This window comes from Sinocyclocheilus anshuiensis, unplaced genomic scaffold (assembly GCF_001515605.1).
Source record: "Sinocyclocheilus anshuiensis isolate Anshui unplaced genomic scaffold, SAMN03320099.WGS_v1.1 scaffold2119, whole genome shotgun sequence".
Taxonomy (NCBI): Eukaryota; Metazoa; Chordata; class Actinopteri; order Cypriniformes; family Cyprinidae; genus Sinocyclocheilus; species Sinocyclocheilus anshuiensis.
Genome location: NW_015538049.1, coordinates 6,142 through 17,308, shown reverse-complemented (window position 1 = coordinate 17,308; position 11,167 = coordinate 6,142). Strand labels below are relative to the sequence as shown.

At 37.6% G+C, this 11,167-nt stretch overlaps 1 pseudogene; it reads left to right on the top strand.

Moving 5' to 3' along the window:
• The window catches only part of LOC107681777 (uncharacterized), an 11,856-nt pseudogene extending 2,799 nt beyond the window's left edge, over window positions 1-9,057 (top strand).
• Window positions 9,058-11,167: the final 2,110 nt, after the last annotated feature.

Genomic DNA, 11,167 nt, shown 5'->3' with positions numbered 1-11,167 from the left:
TCTATGCAATTGCACATATTGCTGTAAACTTGGGATTTCACATTTTCATCCTCTTAAACTAATTATTTCCTCACTTTCTTTCTGTAATTTGTGTGAATGCGTGTGTTTATGTGTTAGATTAGTTTATATGTCTTAGATTTATCCAATAAAGCCTTATTTATATTGAAAAGAGAAGTATCTTGTGTTTTGTGCTTACAAGTTAATGTCTTAAACTGCCGATCTTGTTACTGTGCTAATAAATAGTGTTTTCACTATACTTTGGATATTAATATCCATTGCAGAATTGATGTCATACGGCTCGTTCAATGAATCGCTGGCCGTCTCAGTGATCAGCCGTAAAACAGTGATTCTGTCCAAATTCCCTTTAAAATCTTAAATGATTCCCTTTGAGCTAAATTGACCTGTTTCCCTTACATATTAATACCTAATGCAAACAGTGGCAGATATGTGATGGCCAAAGGTAGATTCGAACTCGGGTCGATCGTGTCAAACATATCACAGAAGTTCTTTGTATTTGCTTGGTTCATGTTTTATCGAGTTTTGGTCCTTTTGCGGTTGTAGGTAGCCCCGTAGAATACATAATTATTTTTCCTTATTACTCTCCTAATTATTTTGTAATTAGCCCCACTGGGACATGCAAGTATAGGCTCGTGCCTAGAATGCCTATGCATAAATCCGGCCCTGTCTGAAAGCTTTCTCAGGCGAGGATTGGGCCAAGATTGCATAAGAGAAGTGACAGAAGCTTCTAAGCACTTACAGGCAGCATTTATTGGAGGCTACAAAGCATAAAAGATTCTGCACCAAATTTGACTTCTGGGGGTTAAATAAAATCTACATACATTTTGAACATGAATGTTTAGAACCAATTTAATTTAGTTTTCATTATTCATCAACTTCACATTCCCAGAATCACTCAAATGTGTATTAATAAGCTTGTACCTTTTACTGATGCATTAGTTGAATTGTTTTCATATTTTTTTCATTATATATACAGTATATACACACACACAATACAATAAGCTGCAAAAGTTTTTACCTTATCCGAATCCTCACTAAATATAACAATGTTTACACATTTGTACATAGTCCAAAACTTTCTTCAATTCTATACAGACATCACTGAATATAATGGAAACTTGCCGTTCAGTAAATGAGTCAGATGACGAGTCAGTTCAGTGAAGGATCCGTCTGACTGATTCAAACCAGCCACTTTCATCTTTTTGAACAATTCATTTACATGACTCATAAAAGTCATTTGTTCCTAAATCAGACTACACTTAGGCAGGGGCGGATTTAGTGAATTGGGGGGCCCAGGCAAAATATAGGAATGGGGCCATATACATTTGCACAAATTTCCATAGATCGACCTTGAGGTTCCTTTTTTGTTGTGATGCTTGCTGCTGCACAATGGTGCCCCATAGTTGTGTCCAATGTTTCGACATTTTTCATGTACTAGACCACGAAATAGCAACTGATTTACAGTTGAGATACAGGTTTTCACAAAAACAAAATAAATTATAAAATGATAAACCTCACAACTGACCGTTTAAACCAGGGGTGAGTCAGAAGTATAAATTATTATATGCATTTAAAACGGGGTTATGTGGGCGGATATTCGCATTGGTCTGAACAAAAACTACAGACTGGATTATTGAAAACGAACATTCATTCTCTGCCAGCAGGAGGCGCTTTTGGAATGCCAGAAATATAGAATGAGAAAAGTGTGAAAAAATATAGTCTATATTGACGAGCAAAGTCCATTGATGAGTTACCAGAGTAAAACTGTGTGCAAATGCTGTCTAATTCTAAACTTTAAAATACTTTTTATTTTAACTACAAATTTAAATAAAACTGAAAAAAATTATGAAAACGCAATTATACATTTGCACACCTAAGGATTATATCAACCAAAAAAGTAACTGCGTATTTTTCCTCTTCTTTCTTCCTTCTCATAAATAAGCGGCATTTAAAGGGGTCATATGATGCTTTTTTAAAGATCATTATTTTGTGTATTTGGTGTAACAGAATATGTTGACATGCTTTAATGTTCAAAAAACACATTATTTTTCAAATACTGTACATTATTGTAGGTCCTCTATGCCCCGCCTCTCTCAAACGCTTCGTTTTCTACAAAGTCCCTCCTTCCGACAAGCGCAGTCTGCTCTGATTGGCCAGCTGACCCAGTGCATTGTGATTGGCCGAACACCGCAAGCACTCGTCGGAAATGTAACGCCCCTTACCATAATCGCGAGCTTTATCTTTCAAAATAAATGTAAAGACAGAGCCCGAAAGGGGAACAGAGTCGCGTGACAGACACAGTGATGAAGCTGGTATGTGTTTGCAGTACACAAGCCACGGTTAAGACAGCTGACTCCACTGTGATGTGACCCCCCACTCTCTCTCTCTCTCTCTCTCTCTTCGGAGTGCATGCCGGGAGTGAACGGAGTGTGGTGAGGGTGAGTGCGTTTGTAGCTGTGTGCTTAAAACTTTTCTATCTTCTATCTTTTTTGTGTGTGTTTGTCTTTTATGTGTTGAATTGTTTGGCTGTTTAGCATTTAGGGGTGTTTTGCGTCTGCAACCAGCGTTATGCTGGGAAGCATGATGAACCAAAACACAACGAGTTTTGATAATTTCACCCGCCGCCATGGAGTGAAGGTGGAGTCTAAAATCAATGTGGAACAGTGTTGTTTAGCGGTGGGAGAGATTGTGGGACATGATAATATTGTTTCGGGATCGCGGATGAACAGTGCAGTTGTTCTTTTTTTTAAAACAGTTGAAAAGGCAAATGACGCTGTACAAAACGGCGTAGTGTTGAATGGTTCACTCGTGCCTGTTTTGCCTTTGAGTAGCCCATCTAAAAAGGTTATACTGTCCAACGTACCTCCGTTTATCAAAGATGAAGTATTGATACAAGAATTATCTCATTATGGAAAACTGGTTTCCCCTATCAAAAAAATCCCTCTTGGGTGCAAGTCACCATTGGTAAAACATCTAGTCTTGTTTAGAAGACACGTTTTCATGGTGCTGAAAAATGGAACTGATGAGATTGATTTGATTTTCAAGTTCAAAATTGATGGTTTCGATTACACAGTGTTTGCAATATCTGATGCTACAATTAAATGTTTTAATTGCTGTAAAATCGGGCATCTTGTTCAGTATCAACGTAATCTTTTCAAATTTTGTAAAATTATTCCAGTGGGGTTTTCTGATCACAGTTTAGTTTTGTGCAGTGTTTTAATTAAGTGTGTAAAGTGTAAGAGTGCATACTGGATCTTTAATACTTAATTGTTAAGTGATAAAAATTGTATAGATAATTTTAGTTTTTGGGGAAACTTTTAAACAGCAAAAACATTATTATGGTTCTTTACAACAATGGTGGGATTGTGGTAAAGTTCTTATAAAAGATTTTTGTCAAAAGTACACTCTGAATGTTTCTCGAGATATAGCCCAGTCAATGAAGATTTTAGAAACGGAAATTGTTGCTTTACAGGATGTAATAGCTTCTACAAAAAATAAAAAGCAAATTGATGAATTGAAGAGGAAAAAAGCAATGTTGATAGACCTGTTGGGAGTTAGAGCACAAGGAGCTTTAGTTCGCTCACGTTTTCAATCTGTGGCTCAAATGGATGCTCCTTCGAATTTTTTTTTTAATTTGGAAATGAAAAAAGGTCAGAGTAAAATTATTCATTCTTTACGGTCAGCTACTGGACAAGAATTCACTGAGCCTGCTGATATACGTAGCTGTGCTGTAGATTTTTATTCTGACCTTTGGAATGGGCTGCAGATGCTGATCATTTCTTGGAAGGACTGCCAAAGGTGGATGAAGAGTCCAACAATGAACTACAACAAACTTTGTCATTACAAGAGCTTCATACTGCCATGATGAGCATGGAGAATGGTAAATCTCCAGTAATTGACGGGCTAACGGTTGAGTTCTATAAAACTCTATGGCCTGTCATAGGAGAGGATTTGCTGGCAGTGTTTAATGACAGTCTGAAAAGAGGACTATTGCCACTGAGCTTCATTGTTAAGTGATAAAAATTTTATAGATAATTTTAGGTTTTTTGGGGAAACTTTTAAACAGCAAAAACATTATTATGGTTCTTTACAACAATGGTGGGATTGTGGTAAAGTTCTTATAAAAGATTTTTGTCAAAAGTACACTCTGAATGTTTCTCGAGATATAGCCCAGTCAATGAAGATTTTAGAAACAGAAATTGTTGCTTTACAGGATGTAATAGCTTCTACAAAAAATAAAAAGCAAATTGATGAATTGAAGAGGAAAAAAGCAATGTTGATAGACCTGTTGGGAGTTAGAGCACAAGGAGCTTTAGTTCGCTCACGTTTTCAATCTGTGGCTCAAATGGATGCTCCTTCGAACATTTTTTTAAAATTTGGAAATGAAAAAAGGTCAGAGTAAAATTATTCATTCTTTACGGTCAGCTACAGGACAATTATTCACTGAGCCTGCTGATATACGTAACTGTGCTGTAGATTTTTATTCTGACCTTTACAAATCTGAACTTGTGGAATGGGCTGCAGATGCTGATCATTTCTTGGAAGGACTGCCAAAGGTGGATGAAGAATCCAAGAATTAACTACAACAGACGTTGTCATTACAAGAGCTTCATACTGCCATGATGAGCATGGAGAATGGTAAATCTCCAGGAATTGACGGGCTAACGGTTGAGTTCTAGTTCATGAGGATTAGGCTAATAATCCCATATAGAAAACATCACAAGTAAAATTAATCATGTTTATAAAGATAAACATGGGTTTATTATAGCCCACTTACAATTTACATTTCAGAGATCATTACAAATAAACTATTAAATGCTAAAACTGAATTAATTTAAATGAACAAATTTGGCATTGCATTTGCAACCATGTGAAAACAGGGGGTGCTGCAGCCCCCTCAGCACCCCTACTTCCCGCGTCCCTGGTCTTGTTTTAATAGCCCTCTGTTAAATCTAGGAATGAATAAACATATTGATTTTTGTACAGTAGAAGGAAAAATGCTTTATAAATGCATCGTGAAAGTTATTCATCTACGTAATTTAAGTATTAAAACAGATACAGTATGGAGAGAAAAAATAGGGATTAATTCTGAAATTAAGCCTGTTTGGAGAGCAATTTACAAACCACCATTAACAAAAAAACTTGGTGATTTACAATGGCCAATTTTACATGGAGCTATTGCTGTGAATGCATTTGAATCCATTTTGAACCCCACTGTAAGTGACAAATGTCCTTTTTGTTTGGAACGAGAGACCATATTTCATTGTTTTATGGACTGTAATCGACTCTCTTTTTGACTTGTTAAAAGGTTTTTTTTTTATATATATTTGTTTTACAAAGCAAGATTTTATTCTTGACTTTTTTTATAGTCCAAAACAAAAGTCAAAATGTCATGTTATTAATTTTATTGTGGCACAAGCAAAATATGCTGTCTATATTACTAGGAGACATAAGATAGAGGAGAAGTCAGGACAATATGTTGTTTTTATTTTTAAAAATATGGTAAAAGCAAGAATCCTTATTGACTTTAATTTTCATAGATTAATGAGTACGATAAATGTTTTTGAAATTCAGTGGTGTTGTAATGCTCTATGTTCAGCTGTTGATGACAAAATTGTTATTATAAGAGAGTTGATGTAAATATGAAATTTATTTAATTTCCTTTTATTATGTGTAAAGTGATGTAATGTTTGAAGAACAATTGTCTTTATAAAGTGATTGTAAAAATCAAATCTCTCTCTCGCTCTCTCGCGCTCTCTCACTCTCTCTCTCTCTCTCTCTCTCTCGCTCGCTCGCGCACACACACACACACGATGCGCAAAACTCCGCATTTGAACAGTCAATAGCAAATACTTAAACTAATAACAAAACAGTAGCTTATTCAGAAGCGCCAGATTGTCATAGCAAAGTCAGAATTACCTCCTCTCCTAGGTTCACGAAACGGTCGTCCATAAAATGCATTGCTGTTCTGTTGTAAGTAATCTTAAAGATTCCTAAATGCATCTACTTTCGGAAGGCCAAATAAAGTGCTTTTGCTTTCGCCTAGAAACACACAGCGTCTCCCTGACATGCTGCTTCAACACTAACTGCGGTTACTGAAACCACGCCTTCTTTCTTTGCGTGAACATTTGGGCGGCATTATGCTAATATTTCCACATAGTGAGGTAGATATGTGGGGGCGTGTTTGAACGAGCTGTTTTAGGGGGGCGTGGCAGAGTCTTAACTTTGATAAAGAATATCTCTTTGGTTTTGAGACTTTAGTCTTTGCAACTTCAGGGATCTTATCTATTCACAATCAGCTTGTAACACTCCAAAGAGAAAGGAAAACTTTAAATCACATCACATGACCCCTTTAAAACAATTACAAACATATAATACACACTGTTTCTCAATATTTAATTACAGCTTCAGATGCATTATATTTTGATCTCCTTCAAGCAGGATACACAAAAAGTTCAACTCGGACGTTGTTGTGTTGTCATAAACAACGTGGTAATAAACATCGTAAACAGCAACAGTTCGTGTGTCAGCGCTTAATGCACATTTCCTATGAAAAGCATTTTAGGGGGCCCTTGGCTTTTGGGGGCCCAAGGTGGTCGCCTACCTTTGCCTAATGGGTAAGTCCGCCCCTGCGCTAAGGCTGTGTGTTTTAACTAAAAAGTAGCAGATAAGAGTAATTTGTTAGTTGGTTCTTTTGTATGTTTATTGCAATACAAAGACTTTCACGGTATTACTTCACGGTACACTGCCTTTTTATTCCATCATATTCAATGCAGATTGTGAGTCAAATTCACAGATCAGGTAAATCTGATAGTTTCTTTTTCTGTGGCAAAATAAACACGGTGCAGAAAACACTGGTTTACATACCTGATACCTGGTTTACATGACTGATGATCAGACGACTGATGTTATTCGCGTCACACAAGCAAATCCCTCAGAGCAGGTTTACCTCCACCTACAATCAAATACAACACTAAGCATTGTTCCAGAAAATAAATAAACAAATAAATAAAACCACATTCTCTTCGTAGAACGAACACAATTTGACAACACTGTTTCTTAAGCGTCACACAGGCAAGAAGGATAAAAACAGAAAATAAAAAAACATTGTCTATGTGTAATAAAAATGCTTAATTTGCATGACAAATAATGCACATTTGCTTAGTTGCAAAATAATTAATAATAAATAAATAAAAAGAGTGCACAACATCATGTTTGTTACATAAGTTGGAGGAAATATTCAATTATAAAAATATACATTGTGTTGTAAAAGTAAGAGTTATTCATGAAATACATTTAGGGATAAGAAAATACAAGTGACGAGTCATACTAATAATGAGCAACAAAAACACAGGAGCGACTCACTCTTTCTTTCACGTCTCTTTCTCCAGATGTGCTGTAGTTTATTCTATTCCAGCAGGAGCTACCTACAGCTACTCGTGTCGTGGGATGGAGTTACATTATTGTGAATATTCCTGGAACTTCAAAGTATATTACTCTCTGTGAAGTGGGAGTCTATGTGATTTTTCCAGGTAATTCTACTTAACAGAGCAGTATGCGATTTCCCCAGTCAGGTAGATAGGACTTTGTCTTGAATGCCCAAAATAGCTGCTCAAAGGCGCTACAAACACATCTGCCAAGTGACAATATATTCCTTCAAAGAGACTTTGTCAAGACTTGATCAGTTCAGACAGATCTGATAGAAATGCATTCCTAGATTGAAGTAAACCTCCTGAAACACTTTCAAATATAAAATATGCTGATTAAAACCATTTCTTAGTACTATGATGTTTTCCAGGTAATTTGGCAACAGGAAGAACCGTCACACAGTTATCAACCTATGTCCTCTGGTTTGCTCAACAAGCCATTGATTTCAATCCAGGTTTCATACAACCATCATCATCGTGTTCCTCAACCAATATTCAGACTAACCCATGGTGGAGGGTGGACCTGTGTTATATTTACAGAGTAAGTAGAGTTGTCTACTGTAGAGTTGTCATCACAAACAGACTAGACTGCTGTCCAGAACGAATAAACGGAGCGGAGATTCGCATCGGAAACTCTTTGGAGAACAATGGCAACAACAATCCCATGTGAGACCCTCTTTCAGTGGCTTAAAATCCATAAAAATCCCCGAAAACACAAAACACATATGAAGAAAGACTAGAAGTCTAAATTATGTTTTCTCTGTCTGTCTTTAGATGTGCTGTGATTTCTAGCATTCCAGCTGGTGTTTCCTCCACCTACACATGTAATGGTATGGAGGGTCGATATGTGAATCTGTTCATTCCTGGAGATTGAAAGTATCTTACTCTGTGTGAGGTGGAGATCTATGGAGAAGGTGGGATCAAACAAGCAGATTTAGTGTTTTGGGAAACTAGTAACAGCTTCACAATAGTTAAAATTTGGCTATTTATGGTTTTTCAAAAATGTGAAAATGTGAAACATGTTGCATGCTCTCAGCTTTCAATAATTTACTATATAAAACGCATTTGTGTTGGACACTAAACCATGTCCATCCTTATTGCAAGTGAACCTGCATTTAGTATAATCTAGGTGTTTTGTTCTTTTGTTCTTTTTTTTTTTTTTTTTACTGTGTAGTTTTGTTGATAATTTTTGAGGATCATTACACAACCTCTCACTGCATCCGTTTAATCTTAAGTGACAGATGTATTTGGACCAAATTGCTGTAGATATTGTGGTCACAATGCATTTTATGTTTTTATTATTTGCATTTAGCATTTTCTTTTCCTTTCTCTGTATGTTCACGCTCATGTGCCCTTTTAGATCCTTTTTTCCAAGAAGACTCTTGTGAAGATGAAACTGAAGTCCAGTTTGAGTCTGTCTGAACCTCCAGCTCCTGTCATAGGTGAGAGGGAAACATACAGAAATCTGAAATCAGATCACATTGAAAGCAGTTTTAAGATATCTGCTCATTTCAGCTTCAGTCTGCTTTGGTGGAACGAGGGTTTTCTGACATGACACTGCAGTGGTCTCAACCGCACAAAAAGGATGTGACGCGGAAGGAAGCTGTGCCAAGTGAATGTGTTCATACAAACACTGGAAAACAGAGAAGGAATGTTGACTTCGGTTTAAAATTATACAAATAAATATGCATATATTATAAATAAATATACACACCTCGAGCAGTGGGCAGCCATTTTTTTGCTGCGGTGCCCGGGGAGCAGTTGGGGGTTCGGTGCCTTGCTCAAGGGCACCTCAGTCGTGGTATTGAAGGTGGGAGAGAGTGCTGTACATTCACTCCCCCCACCTACAATCCCTGCCGGTACGAGACTCAAACCCGCAATCTTTGGGTTACGAGTCCGACTCTCTAACCATTAGGCCACGGCTTCCCTAAATGCATCTAAGGTCAGAAAACATTGTAATATCCCCAGAATATAAATTTATACATAGAGTCATTTGTCCATGATTTTGAAATGGTTCGTTCAAGCAGTTCTGAGCGAAATGTCTGTAAACCCCTCCCTTCCATAAGCCTACTCTGCTCTGATTGGTCAGCTGGCCAAGCCTGTTGTGATTGGCACAAGGAGGAGCGCTTGAGCAAGTTAGCGAGCGCTACCATCTGTGTTGCCAAGTCCGCGGTTGTTTTTGATGTTGCGGGTTGAAGGGACCCCAATAATGTCATATTTAGCCCCTAGAATGTGAATTTAGCAGGGGAACCCCAACAAAAAGTATGCATTTTAAACCCTGGAACATGATTTTTAACGGGGGCCCCCTTGAAACGCAATTGGACTAGTTTTTAGTAGCACTTGGGTGGGTTTTGTTGTGACAACCTTGCAACCCTAGCATGCACATTTACATGAAACAATAACATAGTGTTCCAATCCGTTCTTAAAATAATGACATAAAAACATTTTGTTTAACACGTCTGCAAGTGAATCGTGCACACAGCAAAAGTTAGCTGCTAAACTGTAAACACGTAACAAAACAATAATGGTAGATATGTCAGCCGAGTGCTAACGTGATTAACTAATGAAACAATACAGTTTCTAAACCAAAATATTTCTACTGTAATGTCTGAAAAATGATAGACAGAAGACGCTCCGTGTCTTAACTTTTATTCAGAATGCAGAACAGCTGTATCACAGGCGCACCAGCTTAACTAACTCGCTTGTCTCTCTCTACCAGGTCTTTTACTCCCTGCATTAATGCTATAACTGCCGGTGCAGCAAAATAAACAGCAATTTCACAATGATTATAAAGTCTGTGCGCTACACTACATTCTTTATTATTAAATGAAGTAATTATTTACTTCTATAATAATAATTATTAATTATTTTGTGGGGGAAGTCGTGGCCTAATGGTTAGAGAGTTGGACTCGTAACCCAAGGTTGCGGGTTCGAGTCTCGTACCGGCAGGGTAGGTGGGGGGAGTGAATGTACAGCGCTGTCTTACACCTTCAATACCACGAGTGAGGTGCCCTTGAGCAAGGCACTGAACCCCCAACTGCTCCCCGGGCGCTGCAGCATAAATGGCTGCCCACTGCTCCGGGTGTGTGTTCACGGTGTGTGTGTGTGTTCACTGCTGTGCGTGTGCACTTTGGATGGGATAAATGCAGAGCACTAATTCTGAGTATGGGTCACCATACTTGGCCACGTCACGTCACTTTTTAGAACAACGACAGTCTACATTAATCGACACATTCTTAGGAAATAGTGGGTTCACAGCGAATTATCAGAACTATTTCAATAAAACAGTAATACCGTGGTTTACCTGGTAACCTAAAGCTGCACTAGGTATACAAAAGCCAAGATTAGAGAAGCAGTCCTCGGTAAAATGACGAGCAAAATAAAAGGTTCAAATTGTATTGTATCGTTGAACACAGCATCGTCTCGGCATGATGTAAACACACTGACTAGCGGAAGTGTTTGTGAGCAGGTCAGAGTGTTCGTATTTTGCGGGCAGTTGGGGATTATGCAAATGTGTTACCCAGTGACATAGATCGGTAACAGGCAAAATATTTGAAAATATGACGACTCATTAACGTGATTCTGAGTCTACTTTCTTTTGAGAGACAATATCTTTATTTATCATGCACTTTTTTCATTAACAACTTTGCAGACTGTTTACATTGAAGGATAGCTACGTTACAAACTGCAAAAGAGATATTTTTTGAAAACCCATGACCTGC